Source organism: Alligator mississippiensis, chromosome 5, assembly GCF_030867095.1.
Source record: "Alligator mississippiensis isolate rAllMis1 chromosome 5, rAllMis1, whole genome shotgun sequence".
NCBI classification, from domain to species: domain Eukaryota; kingdom Metazoa; phylum Chordata; order Crocodylia; family Alligatoridae; genus Alligator; species Alligator mississippiensis.
This window is the reverse complement of record NC_081828.1, coordinates 83,767,705-83,789,749: the sequence shown is the minus strand read 5'-3', so window position 1 is coordinate 83,789,749 and position 22,045 is coordinate 83,767,705. Positions and strand designations below refer to the sequence as shown.

General features: G+C 48.9%; 1 protein-coding gene across 3 annotated transcripts in view; it reads left to right on the top strand.

The window, feature by feature from the left end:
• The window catches only part of TNS3 (tensin 3), a 571,451-nt gene that overhangs the window by 13,964 nt on the left and 535,442 nt on the right, over positions 1-22,045 (top strand). The gene's annotated exons all lie outside the window — the stretch shown is intronic.

Here is a 22,045-nt window from a genome sequence, read left to right as displayed (position 1 = left end):
CGCCCGATAGAAGGGAAGTATCACCTCCTTGGACCTATTTGTCATGCATCTGCTGATGCATGATAAAGTGCCATTGGCTTTTCTGATAGCTTCGTCACACTGCCGACTCATGTTCATCTTAGAGTCCACTAGGACTCCAAGATCCCTTTCCACCTCTGTGCCACCCAGCAGGTCATTCCCTAGGCTGTAGGTGTGCTGGACATTTTTCCTCCCTAGGTGCAGCACTTTGCATTTCTCCTTGTTGAACTGCATCCTGTTGTTTTCTGCCCACTTGTCCAACCTATCCAGGTCTGCCTGCAGCTGTTCCCTGCCCTCCGGCGTGTCCACTTCTCCCCATAGCTTTGTGTCATCTGCAAACTTGGACAGAGTACATTTGACTCCCTTGTCCAAGTCACTGATGAAGATATTAAAGAGTATCGGTCCAAGGCCTGAGCCCTGCGGGACCCCACTGCCCACACCCTTCCAGGTCGAGACCGACCCATCTACCACGAGTCTCTGGGTGCAACCCTCCAGCCAATTCGCCACCCACCGGACTGTGTAGTCATCCACGTCACAGCCTCTTAACTTGTTCACCAGTATGGGGTGGGATACCATATCGAAGGCCTTCCTGAAGTCTAAGTATACGACATCCACCCCTCCTCCTGCGTCCAGGCGTTTCGTAACCTGGTCATAGAAAGAGACTAGATTGGTCAGGCACGATCTGCCCACCACAAACCCGTGCTGGTTTCCCCTCAGCATAATCTGCCCTGCCGGGCTCTCACAAATGTGAGCCTTGATAATTTTTTCAAAGACTTTACCAAGGATGGAGGTGAGACTGACTGGCCTATAGTTGCCCGGGTCCTCCTTCCTCCCCTTTTTGAAAATGGGGACCACGTTAGCCCTTTTCCAGTCCTCCGGGACTTGGCCCGTGCGCCACGAGCGTTCGAATATTCCCGCCAGTGGCTCTGCAATGATGTCGGCCAGTGCCTTCAGCACCCTCGGATGGAGCTCATCCGGGCCTGCTGACTTAAAGGCATCCAGTTCTTCCAAGTGACCCTGCACCATCTCAGGATCTACGTATGGAAGTCTGGCGCCTTGCTGCTGCCTCTCTACAACCCCAGTGAGAGACTTGTCGTGCCCCTCGCTTAGGAACACTGAGGCAAAGAACTCGTTGAGGAGTTCAGCCTTGTCCCCCCTGTCTGTCACCAATTGTTTCTGCCATTTAGCAGGGGTCCTATTCCTCCCTGGGCCTTCCTTTTACTCCCAATATATCTAAAAAACAATTTCTTGTTGTCTTTTACTTGGGTTGCCATCCTCAGCTCCATGGTAGCTTTGGCCCGTCTAACTGCCTCCCTACAAGCACGAGCAGAGGAGGTATATTCATCTTTAGTGATCTCACCTTGTTTCCACTTTTTATGTGCTCCCTTTTTGGCCCTTAGGCTGCCCTGGATTTCTCTGGTGTATGTATGTACATATGTACATACAAATGTACATGTATATCAGCTTGTCTGCTGCCTAAGTTCTATGCACCAACACCTCCTTTAAGGTGATGTGAGGTCCATGTGGTGCATGCTTAGTCTAGGCCACTCTCCTATCTTTCCTTCTTAACTTGCCTCCCATGCCTTGATGTTATCAGTGATGGGGTTGCTGGAAGACGGCCTTGCCCCTCAGGATAAAGTACATCCAGTGGCCAACTCCACCAGGTCTCCTTAGAATAGCAGCCTCCTGTCTTCCCATTACAGCCACCCCTTGCCTCACAGTGTCTGTGGGCCATCGTTGGGTCTCCTGGGTCCTGGCCTTCCCCTAGACTCACTCAGTCCCAGCTGAGTTCCTCCCAGTTTTGGCCTTTCCTTAAGCCCACTTTTCGTTCTGAGCTTTCACTAGCCCTGGCCCTTCTCCAGGACTACCCCATCTTAGCTGGTTTCCTCCCAACTCTGGCCCTTCCAAGGACTACTAACAGTCTCCATCCTCCTGGTCCAGCCTTCTCCAGAAATAACCCACTCTCCCTTCCACTGCCATGGCTCTTCTGCCCTTTCCTTGCTGTCTTCTTGTATGCCTGCCAGTAGGGGTATGCAAAATGGTCCCTATTCGATTTGGATTCAGCCCAAATCAGGGACAGTGATTTGATTAATTTATTTGGATCACTGTCCCTGATTCAATTTGGCTGAATCCGAAACTGAAGATTCAATGCTGATTGAGTGAATCAGCGATTTGGACACAGGCACAGCTTTAAAAGTTTTTTTTTCTACATACCTTGAGGTACTTGCACAGCTGTGATTGCTGCGGTGCTGGGGCACATGGAGTATCCCACAGGAGCACAGGGGGCTCTCCAGCGTGCTCAGCAGTGAACCCAGAAATGAACCGGAAGTATTTCCATTCCACTTCTGGGTCTGCTGGGGAGCACACTGGGGGAGCCCCCCTGTGCCCCTCCAACTCGGCGATCAGCTGCAGAGGGACCCCTGGTGCCCCCCCCCCCCCCCCCCAGACCCAGGAGGCACCAGTCACCGATCCAGCAGACTGGCATTTCAGGCATTTTTCTCAGACCACTCAAGGAAAAAAATAACCTGGGAACAACCAGAGTTAAAGAACTCCCAGGAGAGTTTCTCCTGGGAAAGTGAATGTCTGTACATGCCATGCCTTCTCTCAGAAGAGAATATGGTCCTTAAGTATCCTTTCCTGCCCCCACCTCCATGTTGCTTGCTGGATTCTGTTGCTCAAGCTGGAAGCAGAACATGTCCCATTCACAAGCCCCACATTGTGCCACAGGGAAACACAGGCTGACCAGATGGGTCAGCCAATCAGGGCTTCCCTATGCATTACTGCCATCTATCACCAGGCAGACTAAGAGAACCTGCAGAGAAAGCCGAGATGCATGCACAGGGTCCCCCTTATGACACAATGTCAGCACTGCAAACTCGCCACTCTTTAGAGCCTCAGCATATGAATGTCTGTACACACAGCTCTGGGTAATTTTCTTTACCAAGAGAACAAACCTGGGAAAATTCTGCCAGATTATCCAAGGTCATGGGCCAGCCCAAGAACAGCAGAACCAGTGCCTGAGAAGGGTGAAAACCAGGAGCCAGAGGGCCCAGTGCCTGCAAGGGGTGAGAACTAGGCCTGTGCAAAGTGGCTAGTATTCACTTTGGATTCGGATTTGACTGATTTGGGGGACAATGATTTGATTTGGTGATTCAAATCACTGTCCTGATTCGATTCGGCCGAATCTGATTCAGAGATTTGGCTGCTGCCAAATCTCTGAATCAGCCAGGCCCATCCACCACCCACTCTCTCACCCCCCCCCCCCAAGCCCCGAGGCCACTGCATGAGTGGTGAGTCTTGGGGCTTTTCCGGGTTTTTTTTTCTTCTTAAAGTACCGGGACCTGGGGCAGGCAGGGGCAGCCATGGGGGGGGACGGGGACTGGGGAAGGGGTTGGGGGGGCTCGGGGAGTGGGGGGAGTTTGGGGGCTGGCAGGGGTCCCCCCATGGTTCCCTTCCCCCACCCTTAGTACTTACCAGCTCGGAGTCAGCTGCAGCTCCCTGCTGCAGGCACACAGGGACTGCCCAAATCACCAAAGCTCTCTGAATCTTTTCCGAAGATTCGGAGAGTTTTGGATCAATTTGGACCTTTTAATTGGTCCCCTGATTCAATTAGGATTTGGAGATTCGGCCACCAAATTGGGCCAAATCTCCTCCAAATCAAATCACCACCCAAAACTTCACACAACCCTAGTAAGAACCAGGAGCAGGGGCTCAAAGCTTGAGAAGAGCTAAAGGAGAACCCAACAGGGGAAGACCAGGGCTGGAACACAGAAACCAGATCCAACACAGTAGATTTGACCTAAGCAGTCCAGCAAGAGAAAAGGGGTGGAGACTGAGTGCAATGAAGTCCCAACAAGAGAGATACATATCGGACAGGCAACATCTGCAATGCATGGGTGTGACATAAGAGGTGGTCAGAGCCACATAACTAGCCCCTAAGGCTTACAGGTGCCCTAGGGCACAGATGGAATGAGAGTGCCCTCACATATTACGGGCCAGATTGAGACCAGAGGCATCCAGGACAGTCCTGCCAGCTATTAGACAGATTGAGACGTGCTCTAGGACGCTTAGGCAGCCTGTCTTTCAATCCAATAAGTACATCAAGGCATAGTGAATGAGAAAGAGGGGAGGGTATCCTAGAGGTATAGCAGGGCATGGGTTACAGAGCCTCCAGGGGGCACTACAGCCACCGTTGGAACACAAACCAACTACATAGTGTTAAACCTTTCACAGCCTTTCTCATACTGGTAATGGTTTTTGGATACTTATTTCACAGTTCAGCTAAAAACTTTTGTCAATTTGAGAGCATCTGCAAACATATTGTACATAGCATGGTTTGCTTTCATTGTTATCCAACCTCCCCAAGAGGATCAAACAACAAGGTGTGGCAGGAGAGTAAGAGGACAAAGGACAGGTGCAATCCAACATGGCGGTGGCTTAAAAATCTACACATGCTCACGCTAATCCTCTAAAATGGTGATTTTCTTGCTAGAAATGCCATTAAAAGTGCTGGCCTGGACCTGTGGAGACTGAAATGTTCTATCTGCAGATTGCTAATGTGCAAATGGCAGGAGGGGTACACAGCCCCTGCCATCAACCTTTGGTGCTCTTCCAAAGCCAGAGCAGTATCTCATACTTTAGTTTAGTACAGTCCACCGGCCTTCTCTGGAGCCTGTCAGCAAAGGTAGAAAACTACCAGTGTTGTAATATGAACTCTTATCCATCAAGTATGAGACAAAGAGCACCAAACAATCTTAGATTTGGTTGTTACCTGCTTAGAACCAGATACTCCTATATCCCATTTCCAACTCCTCCAGCTGTACCATCACCCCTTTGCCATTTTTTCCTAAAGATTAATGCTGTTTGTATTTAGACCATTGTTGCTCCCTTTCTAGTTTCTGTCCCCTCTGTTTTAGCTCTCTGTGATATCTTGTGGCCAGATTTTCTGTCACATTTCACTACACTTGGACTAGTATATGTAAGAGAAAAAAACTGGCTCGTAATGCTGTAATACGACAAATGTTTGTGTCAAAGGCAGGATTCTGATTTCTTGATAGGATGAAGAAGCAAGAATTGGCCTAAGCAAGGCAAAGAAAAGAAAAATGTGTTAGAAAATGTGTTTCCCAGAGTTCCATAGAAGTATTTAAATAACTTCTAATGCAGGGGAATGCTCTTACCCAGTAATTCTTCTGTATCTGTCTTTGCCTTTAGTACCTTCTTTTGCAATACTGACTAGGATTCAAATCCTTGCCATAAAGCTTTAGACTTTATGCCAAAAGACACAAATGGAAAGATAACAGAAAAAGACAGTTATAATGTATAGTTTTCCTGCTTTGTTTCTTATCATGACTAAACATTGACTGGAAAATTTCTTATTCTCTAGGAGGCCATAAATAACTTCAATGGAATAACAGCATGTTTATGTATAGCAACATTTGACTAATAAATACATTCATGGTCCTATGGAGAACATAATCTTTTCTGCCAGCTACTAATGTAATCATGCATAGTATATACATGTAAGCTCCCAAAATGTCACAGTTGATGGCTGAAGATATAAATAACAGGCCCTAGCTGAAAAGGGAATGTGGCAGGGCACCTTTGGTGCCTGCCACTTTAAGGGTCAGCCTGTAGGTGGCTGTACTCCCAATCAGGAGTCACATGGCCAGCAGGAGGCTGCCTGATTAGGAAGTGTGAACAGTTGCCTGATATAAGAGCAGGCCCTGAATAGTAGGGCCAGCAGTTTGCTGCAAGCATCCACGGAAAGAACACCACCCAGCTGGAGCTGATGCTCACATAACACCTTGGAGGTACAGGGCAGGAACTATGGGGATAACAGGAGGATCTTGGTCCTGTGGAATAACTCAGAACTATACCCTGCTAGGGTAGGATGGTATGGTGGGACTGCCTGTGGTGGGGAGGTCCCAGGAAATGCCACACCAGTTGCTTCCCTAGGGAAAGGTGAGTATGGGATGCCTTATAGCTTCAGCCTTCACAATCTAGTGGGTAACCCAGCAAAGAGGTTGGTTGGACCAAGGAGGTCCAGAGTGGGGCAAGGAGCCCGGAATGCGTGAGGGTCAAGAAGCCCAGAGTCTGGAAGGGGCATAGGACATAATGAGGTGCATAGAGCCTAATGAGAGGTTAGGAGCCCAGAGTGCCTGTGAGAGGCATGGAGCCTAGTGAGAGGCTGTGCAGGCCGGGTATGAACCCGGGCCCTTTGTTGCGCTGCACGCGGGCTGTGGCTGGCAGCCCGGGCACGCCGGGTCGGAGAGGGCGGGCGCCGAGCTAGAATTAGGCACAGACACTTAACGGTTGATTTTAAGATTGTTTACTTACACCGAGATGGTCATGGTGCAGGCTGAAAACTTGCTTGAGTTGCGGTTACAAACAGAAAGAACACGAACAATCATGTGGAGTTTGCTAGGCTCCACGCAGACAGAACTCCGGATGTCCAGGACAAGCGCGCCTCAAAACTCGTCGATACGTCTTATAAAAGGTTACCACTCGAAGACGGGAAGAGGTGGGCGGTGGATCAGGCCGCCAAACTCCTCTGAGTAACACACAGGGCTTCTATGACCCTGCCGCGCACCCAGAGTCCCCACGAGATGGATGTGGAGTCCTCTTCGGCTTGGGCGGAAACTGCTCAAGCCTCTTATATGGCTAGCAGGCCAATCGCTAGCCGCCACGTGGGAATAATTTAGCACTAGCCAATAGCGGGACACTAATTTGCATTCGAAGAGCGGGAACTCTTTGCACCGTGCATTTCTGTGCTGCAAAGGGAAATGCACCCTGCAAAGACAACTGCAAAGTGGCGGAAACTCTCTCCTTTGCACGCGGGTTCTCTGTGCAGCAAAACTCCACTGTGCAATGAAGCTGTAATCCCACGGGGATAATTCTAGTGCCGAAGCACACACAAAATCAGACCTTTGGGTCATGACAGAGGCAAGGAGCCCAGTGGCTAGGAGCCCGAGTTTGTATGAGGGGCAAGGAGCCCAGTATGAGTGAGAAGCATGGAGTCCAATGAGTGTGGCTGAAGTTAGGGGCCGGGATGGTAATCTGGGTGCCATCTGCAAGGCATGGGACACAGTATAGGGTAGGTTGGACCCATGTATAAGCCCTTGGCATCAGGGCATAAAATGGGCAGCCTCCTGCATTATGACATCTTTCTTTATACATCAAGTCATAGCAGGCGAGACAGGGCAGGCTGCCCTAGACAGGTGGGTGGCCAGCTTTGTGCCTGGCCTCAGGACAGCCCTCTGTCACAGGGAATTATTTTATTAAGGGAAATTTTCAGCCATAGGGATTGAGAAATGCTTCTGGTTTCAAGGACTCCATTTACAGTGAAACTCTGTTTAGGGGTGGTGGAGGAGTAAAGGAGATATTAGCAAGGGAAATGGACATAATAGAACAAAATATGGTTTATCATCTGCCTGTGCAAAAATACAAAAGGCATGCTGGGTTCCTTTTCAATGTAGGACCTCTATTTCTGTCAAATGTGAGCTGGATCGAGTCTTTATTTGGAACAACGTTGCCAAGGATTTTAGACGGAGCATGAATACAGGAGAAGTAAAATGCCCTTGCTGCTATCTTTGCAGACAGTTCTCCACTCAGATACTTGATGCTAGAATTGGCAAAGGAAAAAAAGAGGGAAAAATAAAAGAGCTAGTTTAGAAACACAAGGTGAAACTCTGCTGTTTGAGATTAAGGTCATAATTTCACCCAAAATGATTCAGGTTAGTGTTGTTTATATCGGGCAATAACTTTGCATTCATAGATTATAGATGTCATAGATTTCATAGATTTTAGGACCAGAAGGGACCTATTGACCTATTAGATCATCGAGTCCAATCCCCTGCCCTGGGCAGGAAAGAGTGCTGGGGTCAGATGATCCCAGCCAGGTGTTTGTCCCATCTCCTCTTAAATACCTCCAAGGAAGGGGAGAGCGCCACCTCCCTTGGAAGAGTATTCCATATTTTGGCAACCCTCGCTGTAAAGAATTTTTTCCTGATGCACAATCTAAATTTGCAATCCTTCAGTTTGTGGCCATTGTTTCTAGTTACCCCGCTGGGCGCCCTAGGAAACATCGTACCCCTTATTTCCTGCTGCTCCCTCTGATGAGTTTGTAGATGGCCCCAAGATCACCTCTCAGCCTTCTCTTGCAGAGGCTGAAGAGATTCAGGTCCCTCAATCGGTCCTCGTAGGGTTTTTCCTGTAGGCCTTTAACCAGGCAGGTGGCCCTCCTCTGAACTCTTTCCAGGTTATCTACATCCCTCCTGAAGTGCGGCGCCCAAAACTGGACGCAGTACTCCAGCTGTAGGCTGCCCAATGCGACATACAGGGGAAGTATCACCTCCCTAGACCTGTTTGTGATAGACCTACTTATGCAAGAAAGAGTGCAGTTAGTTTTACTTATTACTTCATCACATTGGCGACTCATGTTTATTTTAAACATGTTCCTTTTATTCCTCAAAGGAATAAAGGGTTTTCTGTGTTGTATCAGATCCTAGAGGGTCACACCCAGAGAGTCGTGGTAGATGGGTCGGTTTCGACCTGGAAGGGTGTGGGCAGTGGGGTCCCGCAGGGCTTGGTTCTAGGACCGATACTCTTCAATGTCTTCATCAGCGACTTGGACAAGGGAGTGAAGTGTACTCTGTCCAAGTTTGCGGATGACACAAAACTCTGGGGACAAGTGGACACGCCGGAGGGCAGGGAACAGCTGCAAGCAGACCTGGATAGGTTGGACAAGTGGGCAGAAAACAACAGAATGCAATTCAACAAGGAAGTGCTGCACCTAGGGAGGAAAAATGTCCAGCACAGCTGCTGCCTAGGAAATGGCCTGCTTGGAAGAACGGAAGCGGAAAGGGATCTTGGAGTCCTAGTGGACTCCAAGATGAACATGAGTCGGCAGTGTGATGAAGCCATCAGAAAAGCTAATGGCACTTTATCGTGCATCAGCAGATGCATGACAAATAGTTCCAAAAAGGTGATACTTCCCCTCTATCGGGTGCTGGTCAGACCGCAGTTGGAGTACTGCATGCAATTCTGGGCACCGCACTTCAAGAGGGATGCGGATAACCTGGAGAGGGTCCAGAGAAGGATCACTCATATGGTTAAGGGCTTGCAGGCCAAGCCCTACAAGGAGAGGCTAGAGAACCTGGACCTCTTCAGCCTCTGCAAGAGAAGGTTGAGAGACGACCTTGTGGCTGCCTATAAGTTCATCACGGGGGCACAGAAGGGAATTGGTGAGGTTTTATTCACCAAGGCGCCCCTGGGGGTTACAAGAAATAATGGCCACAAGCTAGCAGAGAGCAGATTTAGACTGGACATTAGGAAGAACTTCTTCACAGTTCGAGTGGCCAAGGTCTGGAACGGGCTCCCAAGGGAGGTGGTGCTCTCCTCTACCCTGGGGGTCTTCAAGAGGAGGTTGGATATGCATCTAGCTAGGGTCATCTAGACCCAGCACTCTTTCCTGCCTATGCAGGGGGTCGGACTCGATGATCTATTGAGGTCCCTTCCGACCCTAACATCTATGAATCTATAATTCAGCATGCTGGTGTAAGCAATGTGAATATTTAGGGTTAAAGATGAAAAAATCACCCCAGAAAAGACCCAATTGAGTGTGTACTATGGGAAGGCAACTTCTCTCTAATATGACAATGTTTTAAAATGGAATTAATCACTTAGGTTTGAACCCACATTCACAGAACATAAATCTCCATTGAAAACAGAAGTATGATAAAGCTGCTTTTCAAAGTAAAACACTTCTGCACATGCGGGCCGACCGGGGGCGAGCCGGGGCCCGTCTTTGCGTATGCGGGCTGTGGCCAGCAGCCCGGGCACGCGGGGCCGGAGAAGACCGCGGCGAGCTAGAATTGATTACGGACGTGTAGTGGTTGATTAAAAGATTTTTTACTTACACCAAAAGATGGTAGTGGTGTAGGCTGGACAGCTTTCCAGGCACAGCTCTGCTTAAATCCCCATTGGAGGATTACGACAAGTCAGCTCTTTTCCCCGGAGTTGTCGAGGCTCCGTGGATTCAGTTCCCCTGGAGTTGTTGAGACTCCGTGGGTTCGGTTCCCTCCGGAGTGGCTGAATCTCCGTGGGTTCGTACGGCACTAATCTTCCCCGAAGTTATTAAAGCTCCGCCGGCTTGTTTCGGTTCCCTCTACCATGGAGTTGTTAAGGCTCTGAGGATCCGGCTTGGGTTTATAGGATAGGGATACATCTAGGATTGCGCTCGGCGACGGGGAGAGGCCAAAGGCTATTTAGACCTCTGTTGCCTGCTTAAGAGAGGCGCGTTGGGTCCGTAAGGGTCCACGTCGCTTAGAGATCTTCACACAGCGTGAAGTCTCCTCCTCCTCCTGGCGGGTTTCCTCTCTCTCTGGCTTGGGTGGAAACCACCCAAGCCTTTTGTACGGCTAGCAAGCCAATAGCTAGCTGCCACGTATGCATATATTAGAGTTGTCCAATAATGTGGCACGAACTCCCATACAAATGGCGAGAACTCCTTTTCACCGTGCATCTCCAAGATGCAAAAGAAATGCACCATGCAAAGAAGCTGCAAATTTGGCGGGAAATTCCCCGTTGCACCGGAGCTCTCTCCCACAGCAGAGAACTCAGCCGTGCAAGGAAGCTGTAATTTTAGCGGGAACATAATTTAGCGTTGCCGAAGCACACACAAACAAAAACTCACAACTTTGGTTTGTGACATCCCCCCTTGCTGAGAGCATAGCTAAATTATGCCATAGTCTTCTAGTGATCTAGAACCTTGTTGTAAATCATCAAACGAGCAGACAAGCAAGCAAACAAACAAGTAAACAAACATAAAATTCGCTGTACTGGGTTTGAGTTACATAACAATCAAGAAACAATAATCAACACAAACACATAATCTGGTTCATAACAAAATGCACGATCAGGGCTTCAGTAGGCGTCATGGCAAAGTCGCGCGTCAGGCCCTCACCTCTTCTGGTGATGTCATCCTTCTCAGGGCTCCTCTTCGCCATGCACTCTGAATCTCGGCTCTGTAAACAAAAACTCTTAAAAAATAGATTAATGATCTTATTCAACAGATTTACACAATTTTTATGGAACCATTCTCTCTTATATTCTCAATTGGATGAAATCGTTGAGGATTCATCATCTGGTTCCTCTAAATAACGAAAACCTAACTCATAAGCCAACTGCCATTGGCCCGCATCTCCTAAAATCCGAAGCTGCCACTTGTTGAGTCCGGAACGCTGTAGGATAAATCCAAACATGTGTCGCTCCTCTAGGGTTCTCGGTGGCAGTGGTGGAAGATCGGATTCACGATGTCTGGTGCCTTGAGGTCCGGTCGGGTGTCGACAGTCCCAATCAAGAGACAATCTTGGCTCCATCAGGATATGCAGTCGTGACAACTGACAAAGAAGATTACTCACTAATCACGTTTAAATTCCACGGCCATAAGATCTAGCTATGAAATTATAGCTTCGTCAGATTCCATCTCTGATTCCTTATATAGCTGCTGTAATTCTGTCCAAGCACGAATGCGACTGGTGACGACATCTCGCTCATCAGTTGCTTCGTTGACCGTGGCTGTAGGGCAAGCTGCTTTTTCGGGAGTTGATGTTGTTATAGGCTGAACTGCTGCCACGGGGGTCACTGTTGCTGTTACTGCTTCAGGCAGGAGGGGCGGATGCTCTCCTCTGCTTGACTCTCTCCTTCGTCGGCAGGAAGGCGTGGTCGGTAGAGGCGTCGCTAGGCAGGGTTGCCGGTCACGACGCTGCATCGATGGGCGGAGTCGCTGACTGAACTCTCGCGGGTTCTTCCGAAGCTCCACCCTTCTTTTCCGGTTCTTTCATGCGGTCTCCCTCTTGCTCGGCGCCATCTTGGACTGGCGTTTCAGGCTCCTTTCTCTCAGCCACTTCTTTGACCGCTTGGACAGCCATCTGCAACTGGGTTTTTAAACTTAAGTTCTTTTGCATTAGATTCATTATAGTACGAAAAGTTGCACTACATTCTCCCCCCTTGTTGTACCACGGGGCCACCCTCTCATCTGCGGCTCGTTCCTCCATTTCCAGATCTTCGCGGAACTCGGATGGTAGCTCGCGACCCCTTAAGCTAGCCGCCATTAGGGGAGGGAACTGGCCGATCGACTCCAGTTCTTCACTCTCCCGAGCATATCGTAGGCATCGGGCACACTCCCGGGTGAAAGTCGGGTTCGTTTCGCCTGCCGGGTTGGGTCCGGCAAGGGACACAGTATCGAGAGGCCTGAACAAGACCCGCTCGTTTCTCATTATACACCCGAACGCCGCGGGGAGCAAATACACTTCCCTCTGTCTCGGGGCTCCATCTTCGGAGACTCCCTCTTCTCCCTTTAGCGACAGGCATCCGCTCACAAATTTTTCACCCGTTTCGCCCGCCTGGTGGTAAGCGATACACACCTCCAGTTCCTCAAAGCTTTTCACTTGGCGTTGGTTATCGCGCCAAGGGCAGTTCTGAACCAACTCTAGCTCTAGCGTGTTCTCTCCTGATCCCATCCTCGTCGCCATGTGCGGGCCGACCGGGGGCGAGCCGGGGCCCGTCTTTGCGCATGCGGGCTGTGGCCAGCAGCCCGGGCATGCGGGGCCGGAGAAGATCACGGCGAGCTAGAATTGATTACGGATGCGTAGTGGTTGATTAAAAGATTGTTTACTTACACCAAAAGATGGTAGTGGTGTAGGCTGGACAGCTTTCCAGGCACAGCTCCGCTTAAATCCCCGTTGGAGGATTACAATAAGTCAGCTCTTTTCCCCGGAGTTGTCGAGGCTCCGTGGATTCAGTTCCCCCGGAGTTGTTGAGACTCCGTGGGTTCGGTTCCCTCCAGAGTGGCTGAATCTCTGTGGGTTCGTACAGCACTAATCTTCCCTGAAGTTATTAAAGCTCCGCGGGCTTGGTTCGGTTCCCTCTACCACGGAGTTGTTAAGGCTCCGAGGATCCGGCTTGGGTTTATAGGATAGTCATGGGGGACCTAAGCGGTAGTCATGGGGGACCTAAACTACCCGGTCATCTGCTAGGAGACGCAGACAGCAAGGTCCCATCGCTCACGCAGGTTTCTAACCTGTGTACAGGACCTCCACCTGACACAGGAGGTGCATGGTCCCACTAGGGGGAATGCCATACTGGATCTGGTATTGGCAACAGGGGATGACATGATAGGGGACCTCCAGATCGGTAGCGATTTGGGAGACAGTGATCACCTAATAATAGAATTCAACATAAGACGTCGAGTGGGTAAGGTAACTAGTAGGGTGAAAGTGCTAGACTTTAGGAAAGCTGATCTCAATGCACTCAGGCGATTAGTCAAGGACGCACTGCAGAGTAGGAGTTTTGAAGGGATGGGAGCCCAAGAAGGGTGGCTGTGCCTTAAGGAAACGATCCTTCGGGCACAAAGCAAGATGATCCCCGAGCGAGGCAAAAAAGGGAAAGGGGCCAGGAGGCTTCCATGGCTGACCAGAGAAATCCAGGGCAGCCTAAGGGCCAAAAGGGGAGCACATAAAAAGTGGAAACAGGGTGAGATCACTAAAGATGAATATACCTCCTCTGCTCGTGCTTGTAGGGAGGCAGTTAGGTGGGCCAAAGCTACCATGGAGCTGAGGATGGCAACCCAAGTAAAAGACAACAAGAAATTGTTTTTTAGATATATTGGGAGTAAAAGGAAGGCCCAGGGAGGAATAGGACCCCTGCTAAATGGCAGAAACAATTGGTGACAGACAGGGGGGACAAGGCTGAACTCCTCAACGAGTTCTTTGCCTCAGTGTTCCTAAGTGAGGGGCACGACAAGTCTCTCACTGGGGTTGTAGAGAGGCAGCAGCAAGGCGCCAGACTTCCATGCGTTGATCCTGAGGTGGTGCAGAGTCACTTGGAAGAACTGGATGCCTTTAAGTCGGCAGGCCCGGATGAGCTCCATCCGAGGGTGCTGAAGGCACTGGCCGACATCATTGCAGAGCCACTGGCGGGAATATTCGAACGCTCGTGGCGCACGGGCCAAGTCCTGGAGGACTGGAAAAGGGCTAACGTGGTCCCCATTTTCAAAAAGGGGAGGAAAGAGGACCCGGGCAACTATAGGCCAGTCAGTCTCACCTCCATCCTTGGTAAAGTATTTGAAAAAATTATCAAGGCTCACATTTGTGAGAGCCCAGCAGGGCAAATTATGCTGAGGGGAAACCAGCACGGGTTTGTGGTGGGCAGATCGTGCCTGACCAATCTAGTCTCTTTCTATGACCAGGTTACGAAACGCCTGGACGCAGGAGGAGGGGTGGATGTCGTATACTTAGACTTCAGGAAGGCCTTCGATACGGTATCCCACCCCATACTGGTGAACAAGTTAAGAGGCTGCGATGTGGATGACTACACAGTCCGGTGGGTGGCGAATTGGCTAGAGGGTCGCACCCAAAGAGTCGTGGCGGATGGGTCGGTCTCGACCTGGAAGGGTGTGGGCAGTGGGGTCCCGCAGGGCTCAGGCCTTGGACCGATACTCTTTAATGTCTTCATCAGTGACTTGGACGAGGGAGTCAAATGTACTCTGTCCAAGTTTGCAGATGACACAAAGCTATGGGGAGAAGTGGACACGCCGGAGGGCAGGGAACAGCTGCAAGCAGACCTGGATAGGTTGGACAAGTGGGCAGAAAACAACAGGATGCAGTTCAACAAGGAGAAATGCAAAGTGCTGCACCTAGGGAGGAAAAATGTCCAGCACACCTACAGCCTAGGGAATGACCTGCTGGGTGGCACAGAGGTGGAAAGGGATCTTGGAGTCCTAGTGGACTCCAAGATGAACATGAGTCGGCAGTGTGACGAAGCCATCAGAAAAGCCAATGGCACTTTATCGTGCATCAGCAGATGCATGGCGAATAGGTCCAGGGAGGTGATACTTCCCCTCTATCGGGCGCTGTTCAGACCGCAGTTGGAGTACTGCGTGCAATTCTGGGTGCCACACTTCAAGAAGGATGCGGATAACCTGGAGAGGGTCCAGAGAAGGGCAACTCGTATGGTCAAGGGCCTGCAGACCAAGCCCTATGAGGAGAGACTAGAGAAACTGGACCTTTTCAGCCTCCGCAAGAGAAGGTTGAGAGGCGACCTTGTGGCTGCCTTTAAGTTCATCACAGGGGCACAGAAGGGAATTGGTGAGTATTTATTCACCAAGGCGCCCCCGGGGGTTACAAGAAACAATGGCCACAAGCTAGCAGAGAGCAGATTTAGATTGGACATCAGGAAGAACTTCTTCACAGTTTGAGTGGCCAAGGTCTGGAACGGGCTCCCAAGGGAGGTGGTGCTCTCCCCTACCCTGGGGGTCTTCAAGAGGAGGTTAGACGAGTATCTAGCTGGGGTCATCTAGACCCAGCACTCTTTCCTGCTTATGCAGGGGGTTGGACTCGATGATCTATTGAGGTCCCTTCCAACCCTAACATCTATGAATCTATGATAGGGTTATGTCTAGGATTGCGCTCGGCGACAGGGAGAGGCCAAAGGCTATTTAGACCTCTGTTGCCTGCTTAAGAGAGGCGTGTTGGGTCCGTAAGGGTCCACGTCGCTTAGAGATCTTCACACAGCGTGAAGTCTCCTCCTCCTCCTGGCAGGTTTCCTCTCTCTCCAGCTTGGGTGGAAACCACCCAAGCCTTTTGTACGGCTAGCAAGCCAATAGCTAGCCGCCACATATGCATATTATCTCGTTATCTCATATCAGCTCATTAAGTGCATGATCTCATCATAGGAAGCACAAAGTAAATTAATTTGTATGATCTCATCATAGGCACAATAGGGAGAAATCTATTTCCCTTTAGGCGCATATGCACATGCAGTTAGTGTGCTAAAAGCTTAGTGCATAGTAATCTTTCCCTGGGAGCGCGTGTACCCATGCTCCTGTCAAGAGTAAATTTGCTTCCTGTGGGCACGTCCAGAAAAGTGTGCACATGTGATATACAGCGCTGCAGACCCATCTGCAGCACTGCACACACCACACGTGCAGGCGTTCCCTGCGCTGCTATTTTGCAGCACGGGGGTGGAGGGAGGGGTTGACACCAAAGACACCCACACCTAAAAAAAGTGGGACAGTGGACATGGTGGCAGCATGTGCCACCTGAAACCTAAGCCTGGCCAGCAGTCTACTACACAATGAAGAGTCTTATGTCGATGAACCTTTTATGTCTCTAAATGGTCTAAATAGTGTTCTATCCATCATCTTGGCTAGTTTTTGGGCCCCAGTTTACACTTCAAATGCAGAAGCCTGGGTGTATAAACTGAGCATGTACATACATGGCAATGTGCATGTGCTCCTGAGTCTAAGTCCCAGAAAAAACATGGCATGGGAGGAAACGATGATTCTTGCATGTCTCAGGCCCAATAACCTCAGTTGTTGGGGCACTCACCTAGGAAGTGGGGGAGACAGGTTTCAGACCTGACTTCAGCCAGGGAGTGATTTGAAACTGCATCTATCTGACATCCCCATATTGTCCTTTTGACACCATACCGCAGCTCATGCATTGTCCTGGGTCCTCTCTCCAGTGCCCCTTTTGGAGCTGAGACACTGCCCTTTGTGCGCAGTCAGAAGTTTCTGGTCCATTGGCTCGCGCCCTTCCAAGACAGCAGTCATTTCACCAAGCCCAGGGGGCCATCTTCAAATGTAGCACTGGAGATAGTTCTGGGTAATGTCTGACCTCTGATGTGGCAGTTAAGGTATCATCCTGGGAAGTTAGGCCTAAGCATAGGCAAGAGGGGCTTGGGTCTCTGCCTTTCTTGGAAAGTGCCCAAACCACTCAGCTTTGGGACTAAAATGTAGAAGGGCTCTCTTCCTCCTCTCAGATCTAACACCTATATCATTTATAGTTTTCTGGTCACTAACGTTTCTTGGACTTGGATGCAACTGTGTTTTCACAATAGGTGCACATATGTGGGTGGGTATGCAGTGAGAGCATAAACTACTAAGCATGCTCAGTCTACATGTGTGCACTTCACAGGAAATAGAATTGGTACCTGCTCTTAAGTGGCATTCATGCAGCTAAAAACCTGCCATTTAGACCCAAAAAGGGAATATGCCCTGTGTGAATATGGTGAAGTCTAAACGGTTCAGCATTTCGTATTTCAAAATGCAACTATAAGTGATGATAACAGAAGACTGAAAATTAATCTACGGCACTCATGTGCCAAAAGAAAGAAAAGCTATACACTATCTGATGTTAAACAAGATAAGCTTACTTCTGCTACTGGCTGTCCAGGAAGGTGTTGGCACTTCAGAATTGGTCAGATGTTAGAGCAGTGCTCAGGGTCCTCCCCTGAGACTTGATCTCATGTTACACTTAGGACACGTTCACTGCACTTAAAATGCAAGTGTATGCGCACTCATGTAGTAAAACACATGCCAAATACGATTGTACCATAGCAAGTTACAACTTTTCCCAGGACGAGCATCTCTAGATCATACTAAGTAACACACATTCAGTTATTGTTGGACTGCTCCACTGAAATTATATAAGTTCAAGACGCCAGTGTGGTGCAGATGCAAGTGATGCAGTGCTGGGGCTAGAAAATGACAATCAGCTGATTGTTGTTCCCAGCCCTAGCACTGCACCAGACCTAGTTCAAGACAGCTGTGGCAGAGACCCAGCTTGCTCTGTGGATCCAGCAGCAGGTGCAGATCCAGGAGCAGCACTCTCTTCTGGGCTTGGCTTCCCATGACTACCTCTACCCACCCCCAGAGACAACCAGTTTGCCCCTGCATGCTCCAAGCCAGGAGTATTGGGCACATGGTGGTGAGAATTGCACTTCACCACAGGTGGACATGCATGCTGCAGTATCTGGGGCCAGGGTCAGTGTCCGAGTAAAACAGGGATGGTACAGCCAGCTCCAGCCCTGTCCAGAGCAAACTGAGATCATAGTAAGCATTACTGTGCAACTGCTTATGCTTATGCTTACTGTGCTTATACTTACTGTGATCTCAAATAAAACACATGCTAAGTGTTCCATGCAACAAGGCCCTTACTATCCTTGCTGCAGATGGCAGTGTTGAGAGAGAAGCAAGCTAGCCATAAAATGGTAGCTCAGGGACTAGACGTAGCACTCCACTTCTTAGCAGGGCAAATTAAACTGTACTGAGCTCCAAGCTGCACTGCCTAAGCTGGCTCCAGGAGCCAAACTATCTCATACACTACACTTCAGTCTACATGTAGGCATACCTATTATGTACCATCCTGATTTTAAACCCATTTAAGCTATCTCATATACACATACATACACACATGCAAAACTTCTCAGAAATTGTTCAAATTGTGGTCTGATTGAAAGTGTGTTTTGTGATAGTTTGCAGCCAGGTCAGGCACTTTATTTCAAGTAATGCCAGTGTTTAGGTAAGCAAGCTGTCATCTCTGACCTTTACTCCTCAGTTATGTTTCAACAGATATTTTTTATTTGCTTATAAAGTGCATTCATTACAAAAACTATCTGGAAATGTATGTATTCCGTCGAATGAATCCCTGGCTATCATATTGAATGATTTTCTGAGTTCTCTAAATCTAAATAGCTCTTCAGCGGACAGACTGTTTCCACTGTCTCAAAAGCTGTTCCTCTTACACACACTGTCTCTGTTGGTAGGTGCTCTCAGTAGAAACATAAGAGACATATGGCTTATAGCTCTAGGGGTCTTAGTGTTGTAAGTTTTTCTTCCCAAGTGCCAATCATCCACAAGCCACTGAAATAGATAATATTCAGGAATACTACCCAGACACAAGGATAGGAGAGTATATCCCTCTTGTATTTGGTAACATTTCAAATCATACTTTTGGAATATGTTATTTAAGCCTGATTAGTCAAATAATCTTGAGGGTGGGGCTACAAGGTCAGTGCTATTTCAAATGGTACTTGACAGTTATAGAAGCAGTATTAAGAGAAAACTTGAAAGTTTTAAACCCAGAAGACATGTGTCTTTTCACTGAATATAGTGCTTACTCTAGGCCTTTGGGTTCCAGGGATGGGGTATTCACTTAGACCTCCATGCCTTTGGGGTTCTGTCCTCGAGTCAGCATTCAGCAGAGTGGTGGGATGATAAACAGCTTTATCTTTATTGGGAAACAAGATTCAGGAACACACACTCACAGCTTGCAGGTGGAACAAAACCAATAAAACTGCACCCACAGGGCATCGGGGGAGAGACTGGACTATACCACCTCTGGCCTCTTAAAGGTATATTCCATATATGACACCCCCTTCTTTAGTTTGTGGGGGGGGAGGGCGAGCTGTGTACAGCAATCCTTTTCAGTGCATCTTTTGTGGTCTGCATCATTCGCTCAGCTTACCCATTGGCCTGTGGCCTATAAGGTGCAATGGTAACAGTTTGAACCGGCTGGCAAAATCTTGGAACTCTGTTGAGGTGAATGCACTGCCATTATCAGAAACGATAGTGTCAGGCACCCCATGGGTTGCAAAAAGCTGACGGAGAGCTGTTATAGTAGGAGTTGAGACAGTAATCATTTCAAGCCATTTTGAATACAAGTCAACCACAATTAAGAAGTTCTTACCTTGGAAAGAGCTAACGAAAACAATGTGGATGCATGACCATGGTTCTTTTGTCATTTCCCACAAGAAGACTGGTGCCTTTGATGAATTATGATGGGTCACTCGACAAATACTACACTCCCTTACAACCCTTTCTATGCCATTGCTCATACCTGGCCACCATACATAACATCTAGCCAGCACTTTCATCCTCTCAATGCCTCGGTGTGCTGCATGCAGTATTGTCAGTATGATCCGGCTTCCTGCTTCTAGGATTACGACATGATTTCCCCACAAGAGACACCCCTTGTGGGCAGACAGCTCATGCTGCCATGATGGAAATGGCCTGAATTTCTCAGCCTATTTGTCTGCAGGCCATCCCCTCCACACCCAGTTGAGGACATGGACAAGGATAGGGTCTTTTGCAATCATCCTTGCTATCTGATCAACTTTCAGAGGGGCTTCTAGCATGGATTCCAGCATAAGGACTTCTGCTGGTGGGGGAGTAGCAAAATCAGGTATTTGTAGTGGTAGGTGGCTCAGTGCATCAGCATTTGCTATCATTTTCCCAGGTTTGTACATGAGTATTTAGTCATGCATTTAGCATGATGTTCCAACGTTGCATACGGGGAGACAAAATAGGAGGAGTTGGTTCATCCATGGTAAAAATTCCAAGAAGGGATTTGTGGTCCGTTCGGATTTTGAATTTGTGGCTATAAACATAATTGTGAAATTTTTTACTCCTGCAATGATTGCCAGTGCTGCTTTATCAATCTGCGCATAGTTCCTCTTGGTTGAAGCCACTGTTCTTGAGTAAAAAGCAACGGGTACATCCGTGCTGCCAGGCAATGTGTGACTGAGGACAGCGTCAACACCAAACAGCGAGGCATCACAAGTAATGGACAGCGGCTTCTGCTCCTCATAGTGAACAAGGACACAGTCTGATGTCAGCAACTTCTTGACACCGTGGAAAGCTTCTTTGTGCTGGTAAGTGCACTTCCACTGAGCTCCTTTATCCAATAAATGATGAAGGGGCTCTGCTGTGGTGGCTTTGTCTTTCAAGATGTGCTAAAAATTGAGAAGTCCTAGCAATGCTTGAAGATCCTGTCTGCATTTTGGTATAGGGGCATCATATATTGCTTTAACCTTGTCTTCAACTGGGTGAATGCCAGAAGCATCGGTTTGATATTCCAGACAGCTGATACTGGAAACTCCCAATTGACATTTCTCTCATTTTACTCTTTTACCTGTTTTATCGAATCTCTGTAAAACTTCTCTGAGTCTGTCAGTAAGTTTCTCTTGAGACAGCTCCATGATCAACACATCATCAAAGTATGGAACAACCCCGGGAATTCCTGCTAGCATTTTCTCCATGAAATGGTGGAAAATTCCTGGTGCCACAGAAATTCCAAACTGGAGGTGTTTGACATTGAACGCTCCTCAGTGTGTAATTATTGTTTGGGCCTCAGCAGCCTTGTTGTCCACTATCAATTGCTGAGCGAGGTCAAGTTTTTCAAAAACCTTCCCTTCTGCAAGAGCGACAGTAACTGGTTAATGGCAGGCGCTGGGTGCACTAGTAATCCCCACAGATGCAAACACTGCCACTAGGTTTTCATATTTTCATAGTTTCATAGCTGGTAGGTTCAGAAGGGACCTGAGCAGATCATCAAGTCCAACCCCCTGCCATGGCAGAAAAGAGTACTGGGGTAAAATGACCCCAGCAAGGTGTTCATCCAGCCTCCTTTTAAAGACCCCCAGGGTAGGAGCCAGCACCACTTCTCTTGGAAGATGGTTCCAGAGCCTAGCTGCCCTGACTGTGAAGTGGCACCTTCTGATATCTAGCATAAATCTACCCTCTGCCAGCTTGTGACCGTTATTTCTTGTCACTTCTGGTAGTGCTCAGGGGAACAGGGACTCCCCCAATGCCTGCTGGTCCCCCTTGACCAGTTTGTAAATGGCCACTAGGTCTCCCCTCAGCCTTCTGTTGTGGAGGCTGAACAGATTCAGCTCCCTTAACCTCTCCTCATAGGGCCTGCCCTGCTGACTCCTGATCATGCGAGTGGCCCTCCTCTGGACCCTCTCCATGTTGTCCACATCCCTCCTGATGTGCGGTGCCCAGAACTGGATGCAGTACTCCAACTGCGGCCTGACCAGTGTCGCATAGAGGGGGAGGATTACCTCCTTGGACCTGCTTGAGATGCATCTGTGGATGTGTGACGAGGTACTGTTGGCCTTCCTGACCGCTTCCCCACACCAATGTTCATTTTGGCATCAATAATGACTCCAAAATCCTTTTCTGCCTCTGCACTGACAAGAAGGGAATTCCCCAGTCTGTAGGTATGCTGCTGGTTCTTCCTCCCCAGGTGCAGCCCCACTAGGGGTAATGCCTTGCTGGACCTAATCCTGGCCACAGGGGATGACCTGGTGAGGGGGCTGCAGGTCCTTGACCACCTGGGCAATAGCAATCATCACCTACTGGATTTCACTATCCAACGCAGGGCGTTAAGGGCTCACACCAAGG